The 15,843-nt window shown below is 37.6% G+C and overlaps 1 protein-coding gene across 3 annotated transcripts in view; it reads left to right on the top strand.

Moving 5' to 3' along the window:
* MCM9 (minichromosome maintenance 9 homologous recombination repair factor) overlaps window positions 1–15,843 on the top strand; it is an 86,520-nt gene that overhangs the window by 37,520 nt on the left and 33,157 nt on the right. The window lies entirely within an intron of this gene.

Here is a 15,843-nt window from a genome sequence, read left to right on the forward strand (position 1 = left end):
CGGCGGCGGCGGCGGGGGGGGGGGAGGGGCGGCGCAGGCCCCGCCCCCCGGGCCCGCGGCTCCCGCGCGTCACGTCGGGCGGGGCCCCGGCGGGGCGGGGCCGCGGCCGAGGCGGCGGGGGGCGTGGCCGCGGCGGGAGGCGTGCTTGCGGCAGGCACGGCGGCGGGAGGGCGCGATCTTCGGCGACACCCGCCCCTCCGGTTTGCTTCGTGTGGTTTCTTTTAACGCTGTTTTTACATCAGTCCAACGGCTGTGCCGGCTCTGTACTGAATTTAGCAGATGTGATTCGGTTGTCCACACTAGGTTGGCTTCAGCTATCTATGCATTGAGTAGTATTTGGGGTAGAGAGAAGAGTTGGTTGCAGTGGAAATAAATTGCATTTTATAGACCGATACCAGCTCGAAAGGAGCAAAGCCATTTTGGAAATCTTGTTCTCGGCCAATATCTGCGTTTGGGCGCCACAGCGCCGTTAGTTAAATATACAAAATGAAGAGCGAGGAGGCGCTTTTCCACACACGCTTTGCTTGGAAAATCTGAATAGGTAATATTTGGGCTCCACCTGGCTCTTCTTCCTCCCATTCCCATCTGCAAAGTCCTAGAATAAGAGGAAGAGATGTGATCAGTTACACCGGAGGTTTCTGCCTTTTGGTAGGCAGAGCGGAAAAAAAGAAAATGGAAGTGTCAGGAGACCAAAGGGCGGCAGATGAGAAAGGAAAAGGAGAGTAGAGAACACACAGGCTTACCAACACAGTGATTTTCAAAAAACTCATGACCTAAATCGTTAGTAAGTAAAAACTTAGGGCACCACAAGCAAGTCTGGAGGAGGCTTTGCTTAATTCATCAGCCCTTAGTGTCGATTCGTGTATGCTGCTTGACTACCGTTGTGGGGAGAGGGAGAGCTTTTAACACACGTGTGAGGTGGTTGAACTGTTTCTGTTTACCATAAGTAAGAGTGGTATAAAGGTTTGCTTTATTCCCTGCTGTTCATAAACCGTCATTTTTCGCTTCAGTGTTGTGAATGAAACCACTAAACTTGGCTAATTAAATTCAGAGAGAAAGTTATTTCTTAAGTGTCATCTATGCTAGAAGAGTTTTCTCTGAGTATAGTGCCCAGAATTTTGAGTTGACATTTTTTGGGCGTTGTTCATACTTAAGTAGGTTGCTTTTGATGCAGCTCTTCATCTGATGGTCTTTTGCAAGTTACTATGGGACAGCTAATACCAGGCCTCCCCTCATTTAGGAAAACTACTTAGAGCAGGGGTCCCATTTTATTGTCAGTGGATTAAATAGTCAATAGAACCTACCAGAAAAGATTTCCTCAAGCCCAGTTGTTTGTGTACATTAGAGTACAAGAGTCATATTGTGGTGATAGACACAGATTACTATGACTGATAAACTATATTCTCTGATCATTCCTATTAGTACTGGTCCTAACACTAGCTAAGATAAAGTATAAATTGCCATATGCTGTAAGACACACTGAATATGTAAGATAAATGACCATTTGAAGATTAAAACATGACTCCCTTGAGAATCATGTATGCAGTTCTCTGATTATTGCAGGCACTCTTAAGAGAAGATACTAATTCACTTGCTTTGTGAAAATGACATTATGAGCTTGGTAAAATGAAGTACATTTTGCAATCTGACCATAGGTGTGTCGTAATAAGGTTCGTCTTACTGTAAAACTCACTTTTGGTGAATATGCTGTATCAAGAACTGAGATGATCTACCTGGATACCACCAGTTTGGGTTATTTTATTTGAAATCTTTTGTTTAACATGTCATATACAACAGTATTTAAGGGGGAAAAAAAAAACCTCCCTGATATTTTGCTGGAAACCACAAGAATTGGCTCCAGTTCTCTCATATTGCCATATTGTCTTAACTCTTTTATTACTACTCCTCAAAAATATTGGAGAGCCTTTGAGCACTCTCTCCAATAATTTCCTCACCAGTGACAATACTTTACAGGAAAGACCAAAGGGATTCCCAGATGTGCCCTGGCATATTTCTAAATTAACTGGCATGCTGTAGGGGGAAAAAATTATAAAAGCATCATTCTGGTTTTCGAGGCAATCTATAGGATCTGTTGTTGAACAACTTTTTGGTGACTCTCAAACAGCTAACCATATTGCAACAGATGGGTCACCATGAAAGACTTCATGTATTGAGTACCCAAGGGGGACCCCATGATGCTTAGAGGGCTACATGGAAAGTAATCCCCAAATCTCTTCTCTCTGTTCAGATTACTTGGGAGAAGGATGGCTGAAAGAGGTCGTTTGGCTCTAAGATGAACAAAGCTGGAATTAGTGCCTAGGACAAAGATACATGAACGTAGTTAGCTGTTGTTAATGTGCTGAATTGTAGCGCCCCCCCCCCCCCAAATTCCTATGTTGGAACACTAAACCCCAGTATCTCAGAATGTGACTGTATTTGGTGATAGGGCTGTTAAAAGAGGTGGTTAAATTAAAATGAGTCCCTTGGGGTAGGCCCTAATATAATCTAACTGGTATCCTTATACGAGGAGGAAATTTGGACATACGAGACACCAAGGACGCTGTATGCACAGAGGAAAGACCATGTGAGGACGCAGCAAGATGGCGGCCATTTGCAAGCCAAGGAGCGAAGCCTCAACAGAAGCCAACCCTGCTGACACTTTGATCTTGTACTTCTAGCCTACAGAGCTGTGAGAAAAGATGTTTCTGTTGCTTAAGCCAGCCAATCTGGTATTTTGTTATGGCGGCACAAACAACCTAATACAGCTATGATTGTTTTCCCTCAGAATTAAGCTTATTTGATAATCTAGGTTTATTTAGTCTAATTATGGATCAGTTATGGAGTGCTTTCTGTGCTGTGAAATGAAGCGTGGTTGAGCCATGCGGGTAGGCTGTGCAGTGGTGTGCTGTAGCTGTTGTTCAGAGGAGGTACCCCCTGTTGGGCATGCGGCTTAAATTCTGAAGAGACAAGATGCAGCCTGCTTCTGGGATCCACAGCTTCTCTGCAGCGGGCTTCTGAGAATCTTAACCTTGAAGTTAATTTGAAGTCACACACAAAACAAGATCAAAGAGTGAATCAAAATGTACTAGAATTAAATGGGATTAAATTAAAGTATACTGAGTTAAAATGTATTAGAACTAAGAATTAAATCAAGTCTCAGTCCCTCCCTGCTGCAGAAGTTATCATAGGAATGGAAGTGTTAACCTCTTGCCTTTGTTCAAATCCTAGATTCCACCTGGGATAATTAGGTATCACTGTGTTGAATTCTCTTTCAAGAGACATTTGCATTATTGTCCTCATCCTTAAAAAAAATTCTCATTTAAGGCTTGTTGTAATATGATCCTTAGTTAGTTTAAAGGGCTCCCTGTTATTAGTTATAGGATGTTAAAATTTAATGATAGTTTTAAATGAAATTTTCTGTATAAATGTAGAATGTAGGGATTTGCTGGAGTTTACAGACATTTCTAAAAGGAATAAATCCTACAGTAAGAATTTTAATAATAATTCATTATATATATAGAGAGAGAGCATTTATTATGTGAAATTATTGTGCTAGGCTCTGTGGAACATTCCACACTCTGTGGAACATAGATATTATCCTCAACAACCTTATGGCCTAGTAGGAAAGATAACTCTGTAATCAAGTCAGTATGATACAGAATAGAAAGTGTTAGATGCAACTTTAACCAATTATGATTCAAGTTCTGCGGGAGGCAAAATATGGTATCACAATAAAGACTGTGTGTGTGTGTGTGTGTGTGTGTGTGTGTGTGTGTGTGTATGGAACGTGTATATATATATGGTATGATCTTTTCTTTACCATCTGTAAAGAACTTTTAAATAACCTGTTTTTGAGCTTTGCAACATCCTGGCATGGTAAGAGGGTAACGTTTTATCATCCCCATGTAACAAATGAGGACCCTGGTGCTCAGAAACCCACTCCTTTATTTGCTGGCCTAGTGTTTGTCTAGTTTTTCTCCACTGTGTTAGATAATAGTTGTAGTGGACTTATGTGTGGAAAAAGAAATTGGTATCGTTTCCTGGAAGAACTCACAGGCTGGCAGACAGTGTAGTAATGCCTTGATAATGACCTCTTGAAGAGCAAAGCTCCATGAATGAGGTTGGCCCAGTATATACTGGGAGTGAGAGGAGGCCCCAGCCAAGGCAAAGCTGTGAGAGTCTCCCCATGGAGCCCCTACAGATGTCAAACCTCTTGTTGCAGAAGGGATGATTGGCAGATGGGGGAGGATGGAGCTACACAGGCTGGAATGCATCCTTATACTTTTGGAAGGTTTCCATATTTGTTACATGAAGTGCCCCCTCCCCCATTCTCTGTTCCACTTCATTAATAAGGTTTCACTGTTTTGTGTTGGTTGCTGCTCACCGTTAGGTTACAGGTTTCTTGAAGATATAAGCTGTGTCTGATCTCTTATCCATGGCTGGACTATACTGTGAAATACCTTTGGAGAGCTATCAATGATATCAATCAGCTTTCTGAAGTAATTATGTTTGTTGTTGACAAATTGTTGATGTTAATGTCATTGTATTGTTTCTGACCAGAAGAATATGAATGGAAATGCTTAATAATTATTTTCTGTTTCTTGTTTCTAGTTTTGTACCATGTGTTCTTAGTCCTCTTATAAATGAAGCTCCTTCTCAACTCCTTTCATCTTGAACTCAGTCTCCACTTGCAGTCCATCTTCCTTCATGTTTTACATTCCGTCTTTTTCTCTCTGACCCTCCACCGCTCCTGTTCGTCAGAAGCTCTCTCCTTTTCCTGATACCAGGAGAAATGTGGTGATAAGTAGAGAACTCAAATCTTTAAAACATCTCTAGCTTAGACCACTGCTTGCACAAAACCACTGCTAAGCAAGCAGCTTTTTTAGTTGGTTACTATAGAGACAAATGACATTAGATAGAGTCACGCTTGACAGAAGCTAGGCAAGTAAGCTTCTTGAGATTGGAGGCCTTGTATTCAGGGTTATTTAGAAAAGGTCAAAAACTAGCAAGGATAGGAAGGGAAAGAGTTTCACAGATGAGCTAATAGGTTATTAATTGATAGGTTTTAGGTTGGTAGAATTTGTGCCTGCTAAGGCCTTGAATCCAGCATACAAAGAATCCACCTCCAAGTACCCCCTGGTATGATTACACAGTGATTTTTTTTTTTTAATAACAGCTATGCTGCTATGGACATTTGTGTATAAATTTTTGTGTGGGACCTGTTTTCATTTCTCTGGGTATATGCTTAAGAGTGGAATTGCTGGGTTGTATGGTAACTCCTTATGAAGAACTACCAGACTGTTTTCCAAAGTGGATGCACCACTTTACATTCCCACCAGCAATGTATGAGGTTCCGTTTTCTCCGCATCCCCACCCACGCTTGTTATTACGTCTTTGTGTGTGTGTGTGTGTGTGTGTGTGTGTGTGGAAGATCGGCCCTGAGCTAACATCTCATGCCAATTCTCCTCTTTTTTCTGAGGAACACTGGCCCTGAGCTAACATCCGTGCCCATCTTCCTTTATATGGGGCGCCACCACAGCATGGCTCGCCAAGCCATGCGTCGGTGCACACCCAGGATCCGAACCGGCGAACCCCGGGCCACCGCAGCGGAGCACGCACAATTAACCACTTGTGCTACCGGGCCGGCCCCTATTACATCTTTTTGATTATAGCCATGGGTGGTGTGTGAAGTGGTATCTCCTTGTGGTTTTGATTTACATTTCCCTGATGGCTAAAGATGTTGAGCATTTTTCATTTGCTTATTGGCCCTTTGTATATCTTCTGTGGAGAAATATCTATTCAGATCTCTTGGGTTATTTGTCCTTTTATTATTGAGTTTTAAGAGTTCTTTATATATTCTAAATACAAGTCTTTTATCAGAGACTTGTGTTTATCAGGCTTGGAAAAATTTTCTCCCATTCTGCAGGTTATCTTTTCCTCTTCTCGGGGATATCATTTGCAGCACAAAAGCTTTTAATTTTGATGAAGTCCAATTTATCTATTTTTGTCTTTTTTTGCTTGTGCTTTTGGTGTCATTTCTCAAAAACATTGCCTTATCAAGGGCCATGAAGATTTATGTCTGTTTTCCTGTAAGCGTTTTATACTCTTAGCACCTTACATTTAAGTCTTTGATCCAGTTTGAATTATTATCCAGTGTGAAGTAGAGGTCCAGATTTATATTTTTGCATGTAGATGTCCAGTTGCCCAGCAGCATCTTTTGAAAAGACTATTCTTTCCCCAATGAATTGTCTTGGAACCCTTATCAAAAATGAATTGACCGTAAATGTATAGGTTTATTTCTAGATAATCAATTCTGTTCTGTTGTTCTGTATCCTTATGCTGTTACCACATTTTCTTGATTATTGGAGCTTTGTAGTAAATTTTGACATCAGAAGTGTGAGTCCTCCAACTTTGGGTGTTTTCAAGATTGTGTTGGCTATTCAGGATTCCTTGAATTTCCTTATGAATTTTAGGATCACTTTGTCAATTTTTGCAAAGAAGCCAACTGAGGTTTTGATAGGGATTGCATCGAATCTGTAGATCTCTTGGGAGAATATTGCCATCTTAACGATGTTAAGTCTTCCAGTCAGTGAACATGGAATGTCTTTTCATTTAGTTGTCATTTTTAATTTCTTTCAACAATGTTTTGTAGTTTTCAGAGTATAAGTTTTGTACTTCTTTTTTTAAATTTATTCTAAGTATTTTATTCTTTTTGATGCTATTATAAATGGAATTATTTTCTTAATTATATTTTTGTATTCTTCATTGCAAGTGTATAGACATATGACTGATTTTTTTCTTTATTGTGAAATTTTTGTTGTACATTATTGTTTGTTAGTCACCATATAAATGTATCCGTTCACCCCTGGTGCCCATCCCCCACCCTCCTTGCCCCTGGTAACCGCCAGTCAGTTCTCTCTGTCCGTGTGTTAGTTTATCTTCCACTTATGAGTGAAATCATGCGGTGTTTGTCTTTCTCTTTCTGGCTTATTTCGCTTAACAGTATACTTTCCATGTTGCTGTTGTTGCAAATGGGACAGTTTTGTCTTTTTTTATGGCTGAATATATTCCATTATATATATATTACACATCTTCTTTATCCACTCATCAGTCGAGGAACACTTGGGTTGCTTCCATGTCTTGGCTGTAGTGAATAATGCTGCAATGAACACAGGGGTGCATAAGCCTCTTTGGATTGTTGATTTCAGGTTTGTTGGATAGATACCCAGTAGTGGGATAGATGGATCATAAGGTATTCCTATTTTTAATTTTTTGAGGAATTTCTATACAGTTTTCCATAGAGGCTGTGCCAGTTTGCATTCCCACCAGCAATGAATTAGGGTTCCCGTTTCTCCACAGCCTCTCCAGCATTTGTTGTTTTTTGTCTTGGTGATTATAGCAATTCAAACGGGTGTAAGATGACATCTTAGTGTAGTTTTTATTACATTTCCCTGATGATTAGTGATGTATAACATCTTTTCATGTGCCTATTGCCATCTGTATATCTTCTTTGGAGAAGTGTCTGTTCATTTCCTCTGCCCACTTTTTGATCGGGTTGTTTGTTTTTTTGTTGTTCAGTTGTGTGAGTTCTTTATATATTATGGAGATTAATCCCTTGTTGGATATATGGTTTGCAAATATCTTTTCCCAGCTGGTGGGTTGCCTCTTCATTTTGATCCTGGTTTCATTTGCCTTGTAGAAGCTCTTTAATCTGATGAAGTCCCACTTGTTTATTTTTTCTTTTGTTTCCCTTGTCCAATTATACATGGAATTCGAAAAGATCCCTTTATGACTGATGACAAATAGTGTACTGCCTGTATTTTCTTCCAGGAGTTTTATACTTTCAGGTCTCACCTTCAGGTCTTTGATCCATTTTGAGTTAATTTTTGTGTATGGCGACAGAAGATGGTCTACTTTCATTCTTTTGCAAGTGGCTGTCCAGTTTTCCCAGCACCATTTATTGAAGAGACTTTCCTTTCTTCATTGTATGTTCTTAGCTCCTTTGTCGAAGATTAGCTGCCCATAGATGTGAGGTTTTATTTCTGGGCTTTCAATTCTATTCCATTGATCTGTGTGTCTGTTTTTGTACCAGTACCGTGCTGTTTTGATTACTGTCTCTTTGTAATATCTTTTGAAGTCAGGGATTGTGATGCCTCCAGCTTTGTTCTTTTTTCTCAGGATTGCTTTAGCTATTCAAGGTCTTTTATTGCCCCATATGAATTTTTGTATTCTTTGTTCTATTTCCGTGAAGAATGTCCTTGGGATTCTGATTGGGAGTGCATTGAATCTGTAGATTGCTTTAGGTAGTATAGACATTTTAACTATGTTTATTCTTCCAATCCATGTGCATGGAATATTTTTCCATTTCTTTATGTCATCATTGATTTCACTCAATAATGTCTTATAGTTTTCATTGTAAAGGCCCTTCACCTCCTTGGTTAAATTTATTCCTAGATATATTATTCTTTTTGTTGCAGTTGTAAATGGGATTTTCTTCTTGAGTTCTCTTTCTGTTAGTTCGTTGTTGGTGTATAGAAATGCAACTGATTTCTGTAAGCTGATTTTTGTACCGTGCAACTTTGCTGTAGTTATTGATTATTTCTAATAGTTTTCCAGTGGATTCTTTAGGGTTTTCTATATAGAAGATTATGTCATCTGCAGACAGCGAGTGTTTCACTTCTTCGTTGCTTATTTGTATTCCTTTTATTCCCTTTTATTGCCTAATTGCTCTGGCCAGAACCTCCAGTACTGTGTTGAATAAGAGGAGTAAGAGTGGACACCCTTGTCTTGTTCCTCTTTTCAGAGGGATGACTTTCAGTTTTTCCCCATTGAGTATGATGTTAGCTATGAGTTTGTAATATATGGCCTTTATTATGTTAAGGTACTTTCCTTCTATACCCATTTTATCATAAATAGATGTTGGATCTTGTCAGATGCCTTCTCTGCATCTATTGAGATGATCATGTGGTTTTTATTCCTTGTTTTATTAATGTGGTATATCACATTGATTGATTTGCATATGTTCAACCATCCCTGTGTCTCTGGTATAAATCCCATTTGATAATGGTGTAAGATCTTTTTAATGTTTTGCTATATTCGGTTTGCCAATATTTTCTTCAAGATTTTTGCATCTATGTTCATCAGGGATATTGGTCTGTAGTTTTCCTTCTTAGTATTGTCCTTCTCGGGCTTTGGTATCAGGATGATGTTGGCCTCATAGAATGTGTTGGGAAGTGTTCCATCTCCCTCTATTTTTTGGAATAGTTTGAGAAGCGTAGGTATTAAATCTTCTTTGGATGTTTGGTAGAATTCTCCAGAGAAGCCATCTAGTCCTGGACTTTTTATTTTTGGGGAGGTTTTCAATTACTCTTTCAATCTCTTTACTTGGATTGGTCTGTTCAGATTCTCTATTTCTTCTTGATTCAGTTTTGGGAGGTTGTATGAGTCTAAGAATTTATCTATTTCTTCTAGATTGTCCAATTTGTTGGCATATAGTTTTCCATAGTATTCTCTTATAATCCTTTGTATTTCTGAGGTATCTGATGTAATTCCTCCTTTTTCATTTCTAATTTTGTTTATTTGAGTCTTCTCTCTCTTTTTCTTGATGAGTCTGGCTAAAGGTTTGTCAATTTTGTTTATCATCTCAAAGAACCAGGTCTTTGTTTCATTGATCCTTTCTACTGTTTTTTTATTTTCGATTTCATTTATTTCTGCTCTGACTTTTATTATTTCCCTCCTTCTGCTGATTTGAGGCTTTGTTTCTTCTTCTTTTTCTAATTCTATTAGGCGTAGTTTGAGGTTGCTTATCTGGGCTTTTTCTTGTTTGTTAAGGTGGTCCTGTATTGCTGTGAATTTCCGTCTCAGGACCACTTTTGCTGTATCCCATATGAGCTGGTATGGTGTATTTTCATTTTCATTTGTCTCCAGGTATGTTTTGATTTCTCCTTTAATTTCATCAGTGATCCATTGGTTGTTCAGGAGCATGTTGTTTAGTTTCCACATCTTTGTCACTTTCCCAGTTTTTTTCTTGTAGTTGATTTCTAGCTTCATGACATTATGGTTGGAAAAGATGCTTGTTATGATTTCAGTCTTCTTAAATTTATAGAGGCGTGCCTTGTTTACCAACATATGGTCTATTCTTGAGACTGTTCCATGCGCGCTTGATAAGAATGTATAATCTGCTGTGTTTGGATGGAGTGCTCTATATATATCTGTTAAGTCCATCTCGTCAAGTTTTTCATTTAAGTCCATTATTTCCTTATTGACTTTCTGTCTGGGTGATCTATCCATTGATGTAAGTGGGGTGTTAAGATCCCCTACTATTGGGAATGCAAACTGGTGCAGCCTCTATGGAAAACAGTATGGAGATTCCTCAAAAAATTAAAAATAGAAGCACCTTTTGATCCAGCTATCCCACTACTGGGTATCTACCCAACGAACCTGAAATCAACAATCCAAACTGGCTTATGCACCCCTATGTTCATTGCAGCATGATTCACTGTAGCCAAGATATGGAAGCAACCCAAGTGTCCCTCAACTGATGATTGGATAAAAAAGATGTGGTATATATATGCCCTGGAATACTACTCAGCCCTAAAAAAGGCAAAATCGTCCCATTTGCAACAACATGGATGGTCCTGGAGGGTATTATGTTAAGTGAAATAAGCCAGAAAGAGAAAGACAGACAGTTTATGATTTCACTCGTATGTGGAAGATAAACCAACACACAGACACATAGAACTGATTGGTGGTTACCAGGGGCAAAAGGGGTGGGAAATGGGCACAAGGGGTGGAGGGATGCATTTATATGGTGACTGGTAAACAATAATGTACAACAAAAATTTCACAATAAAAAACACACACAGACACACACAAAAAGATCCCCTACTATTATTGTGTTGTTGTTAATATCTCCTTTTAGGTTTGAGAGTAGTTGCTTCACGTACTTTGGTGCTCCTGTTTTGGGTGCATATATATTTATAAGTGATATGTCTTCCTGATGGAATGTCCCTTTTCTCATTATATATTGCCTCTCTTTGTCTCTCATAACCTGTTCTATCTTGAAGTCAACTTTAAACATATGATTTTGTATCTTTCAACCTTGCTGAACTTGTTTAGTAGTTGTAACAAGATTTTTAGTGGATTCCTTAGGATTTTCTATATGCAAGATCATGCCGTCTACAAATAGGGATAGTTTTACTTCTCCCTTTCCCTTCTGGATGCCTGTTACTTCATTTTTTGCCTAATTGCCCTTCCCAGAACCTCCAGTACAATGCTGAATAGAAGTAGTGAGAGCGAACATCCTTGTCTTGTTTCTGATCTTAGCAGGAAAACATTCGGTCTTATACCATTAAGAATCACGTTAGCTCAGGGTTTTTTGTATCAGGTTGAAGAAGTTCTCTTTTGTTCCTAGTCTGTTGAGTGTTTTTTCATGAAGGAGTGTTGAATTTTGTCAAATGCTTTTCCTGCCTCTGTTGATATGATCATGTGCCTTTTGTCCCTTATTCTGTTAATATGGGGATAGTACATTAATTGATTTCCAGATGTTACACCCATCTTGCGTACCTGAGATGAATCCCACTTGGTCATGGTGTATAATCTTTGTTTTATATTGCTGGATTTGGTTTGCTAGGGTATTGTTGAAGATTTTTGCATCTATAGTCGTAAGAGATATTAGTCTTTAGTTTCTTGTGGTGTCTTTCTCTGATTTTTGGAAGGTGGGTGATACTGTTCTCATAGAATGAATTAGGAAGGGTTCCCTCCTCTTCTATTTCTAAAGAAGAGTTTTTGAAGAACTGGTATTTGATTCTTTAAATGTTTGGTAGAATTCACCAGTGAAGCTATGTGTGTGTGTATTTTTCTTTGTGGGTAGTTTTTAAATAACTAATTTAATTTCTTTACTTCTTGTAGGTCTGTTCAGATTTTTTTTCTTCTTGATTCAGTTTTGGTATTGTCTTTTTAGAATTTTATCTATTTCATCTAAGTTAACTAATCAGTTGACATACAGTTATTCACTGTGTTCTCTTACAATCCTTTGTATTTCTGTAAAGTCAGTAATAATGTCCCATCTTTGATTCCTGATTGATTTTGATTTTGAAGAATTTTATTCTTCTCTCTTTTTGGTTTGGTCAATCTAGCTAAAAGTTTGTCAATTTTTGGTTTCATTAATTTTCTCTATTATTTTTATATTCTCTATTTCAGTAGTTTCTGCTGTAATATTTATTTCCTTCCTTCTGTTTGCTTTGGGTTTAATTTGCTCTTTTTTTCCGGTGTCTTAAGGTGGAAGCAGAGATTACTGGTTTGAGATCTTTCTTCTTTTTTGATGTAGGCATTTATTGCTCTGTGTTCTCTAAGCACTGCTTTAGCTGCATCCTGTAAGTTGTGGTATCTTGTGTCTGCATTTTCTTTCATCTCAGTGTTTTCTAATTTCTCTTTTGTCCAGCCACCTATTCATTGCATGAATTCCTTTTTACACTCTCTCTTCAAGTGGACTTCCACTTTTGCTTAAATAGTTACCTTGATGAAAAGTTCACGACTTTGTAAAGTAGCCCATTCCTTTTAAACACCTCATGGTTTCCAGCAGCTCCCTATAAAATTCTATGTGTTGGTCTCAGTTATTTCTTTTGGAGCTGCCCCAAATTTGTCTAATTCCTCTTCCGTAGGATAGTTCTCTAAATACACAAAAATTACTTTCTCTTCTCTAGATCTTTCTTTCAGGCTAATCATACCCCATTCTATAAACTATTCTTTAAATGGTATTATTTCCATGTCCTTCATTATCTGTTTACCCTTCTTTTTTTATTAGTATTTCTTTTAAAGTTTGATGTCTCATAGTAGAGATTAACACTCGAGAGCAGGAGTCAGCAACCTTTTTCTGTAAAGAGCCAGATATAAATATTTTAGATTTTGAGGGCCATTCAGTGTCTGTCACAACTACTTAACTCTGCCATTGTAGTGTGAAAACAGCCATAGACAATATGTAAATGATGAGCATGACTGTGTTCCAAAAAAACTATTTTTACAAAACAGGTGGCCAGCCCAAATTTTGCCCACAGATCACAGTTTGCTGCCTCCTGCTCTAGAAATTATCTAACCAGTGTGGAACCTAGCGTGATTATATCTTCACTTGTGAATGCTATTCTTGCTTTAACGTATCTTTAAGATTGTATTAAAATATTCTGAGGAGGAGTTGGATATAATTCTCATCTTTGCCCTTCTGTGGGTAAGGTGGTGTTTCCTCCAGCTTCTTTCAGGATTTTTTCTTGATCTTTGATTTTCTGAAGTTTAAATATGATATGCCTAGGTGTAGTTTTGCTGAGCATTTTTCCTGATGTATGTTCTCTGAGTTTTCTGGATCTGTGGTTTATTGTCTGATATTAATTTGGGGAATTTTTCAGTCATTATTGCTTTAAATATTGCTCCCCTCCTTCTCTCTCTCTTCTGGTATTCCCATTACATACATTACATGTAAGTTACACCTTTTGTAGTTGTTCCACAGTTCTTGGATACATATTCTGTTCTGTTATTTTCCATGGCTTTTCAGTTTTGCAAGTTTCTATTGACTATCCTTACTCTCAGAGACTCTCAGAGATTCTTTCCTCACCCATGTCCAGTCTACTAATGAGCCCATCAAAGCATCCTTCATTTCTTTCACAGTGTTTTTGGTCTCTAGAATTTCTTTTTGATTCTTCCTTAGACTTTCCATCTCTCTCCTTACAGTGTCAGAGAAAAATTGTTGATATTCAATGTGAGAATCTGGTAGAGCTCCTATAAGTAAGACTCACAAGTATGGGGACCCCCCTGCAACTGGGTTCCTCTGGAGATTTTAATTTTCAGAGTTGTCCACACTGAGCCTCCAGCAGTTTGTCAATTACAGTTCAGGTTTTCCTATCCCTGTACTGGTTCCCGTGGAGGTTTCTGCTCTGGTAAGTTGTGATTCTCTGCCTTTATGTCTTTTGAATTTTGGGGGCAGTGGTTTGCAGTGACTTCATTTCTCTGATGGATCTTAGAAGAATTGTTGATTTTTCAGTTTATTCAGGTTTTTACTTGTTGTTAGGATGGAGTGGCAACTTCTAAGCTCCCGAAATGCTGGACCAGAAACCAGAAGAACTTACATAGCTTTCCTCCTATGTTTTCTTCTATAAGTTTTACATTTTTCATTTAGGTCTTTAATTCATTATGAGTTAATTTTTGTATCAGATGTGAGATACGGATCAAGAATGATTTTTTTTCTTTTTGCGTAAGGATATCCAGTTATTCCAGCACCATTTGTGGAACAGATTATCCTTTCTCCATTGAATTGCTTTTGCATTTTTAGCAAAATTTACTTGACCATATATGTGTGGGCCAATTTTTGGACTCTCTTCTGTTCTATTCTGTCTATGCCCTTTCTCCAATACCACACTGAATTGATTACTGTAGCTTTGTAGTAAATCTGGAAATCAGGTCATGTGCGACCTCCTACTTTGTTTTTTGGTTTGACTCTTCTATTTTCTTTGCTTCTCCATATAAATTTTAGAATCACCTTGTCAATTTCTATAAAAAGACAAATCCCATGAGGATTTTGTTTGGCATTACATTGAATCTGTAGAACAGTTTGGGGAGAATTATAGCACAATTTGGGAAAACATCTTAAAAATATTGAGTTTTTCAATTGATTCCATGAACATAGAATATCTCTTAATTTGATTGTCTTCCTTGATTTCCTTTATCAATGTTTTGTAGTTTTTCATATACATCTTTCACATCTTTAAGATTTATACTCAAGTGTTTCATATTTTTGGGTGCTATTATAAATGTATTATTTTTAAATTGCAATTTCTAATTGTTTTCTAATATATAGAAATATGATTGATTTTTGTATGTTGACTTACATCCTGCAATCTTGCTACACTCACTTATTAGTTCTAGTAGCTTTTTTGTAAATTATTTGTAATTTTCTGCATAATCATATTGTCTGCAAATATAAACAATTTTTGTTTCTTTTCAATCTGTGTGTTGTTTATTTTTTTCCTTGCTTTACTTCACTGGCTAGAACCTCCAGGATGATTTTTAATAAGAGTGATGAGAGCAGATCTCCTTGCCTTGTTCTGATCTTGCAGGGGGTGAGGGTGTGTATGGGGGTAAACATTCAGACTTTTATCATGAAGTATATTAGCTGTAGGATTTTTGTAAATACCCTTTATCAGATAGAAGAAGTTCCCTCTATTCCTAATTTTCTGAGAGTTTTTTTAATCAGGAATGATTGTTGAGTTTCTTCAAATGTTTTTTCTGTATCTATCGAGGTGGTCATTTGCTTTTTCTTCCTTAGTTTGTTGATATGGTGAATTGCATTAATTAAGTGTTGAATGCTCAATTAGCCTTGTATTCCTAATTAAACCCTACTTAGTTATGATCTGTTAGCATTTTATGTATTGTTTGATTTGCTTTTATTTTTCGAGGATTTTTGCATCTATGTGTATGAGGGATACTGATCTGTGATTTTCTTTTAATATATCTTGATCTGTTTTTTGGTATCATAATGCTGGCTTCACTAAATGAGTTCGGAAATGTTCCTTGTTTTTCTATATTTTTGAAAATTTAGTATAGAATTGGTATTATTTCTTCCATAAATATTTGGTAGAATTCACCATGAAGTCATCCCAACCTGTAGATTTCTGTGTTGCAAGGTTTTTAACTACATAGTCAGTTTTCAAAGTAGATATAGGATTGTGCACGTTATCTATTCCTTTTTAGATAAACTTTGGTAGTTTATATATTTCAAAGAATTTGACCATTTCATCTAAGTTATCAAACTTAGCACATAGAGTTTTTCATTGTATTTCCTTAGTATTGGTTCAGTGT

The sequence above is a fragment of the Diceros bicornis genome, chromosome 23 (genome assembly GCF_020826845.1).
Source record: "Diceros bicornis minor isolate mBicDic1 chromosome 23, mDicBic1.mat.cur, whole genome shotgun sequence".
NCBI classification, from domain to species: domain Eukaryota; kingdom Metazoa; phylum Chordata; class Mammalia; order Perissodactyla; family Rhinocerotidae; genus Diceros; species Diceros bicornis.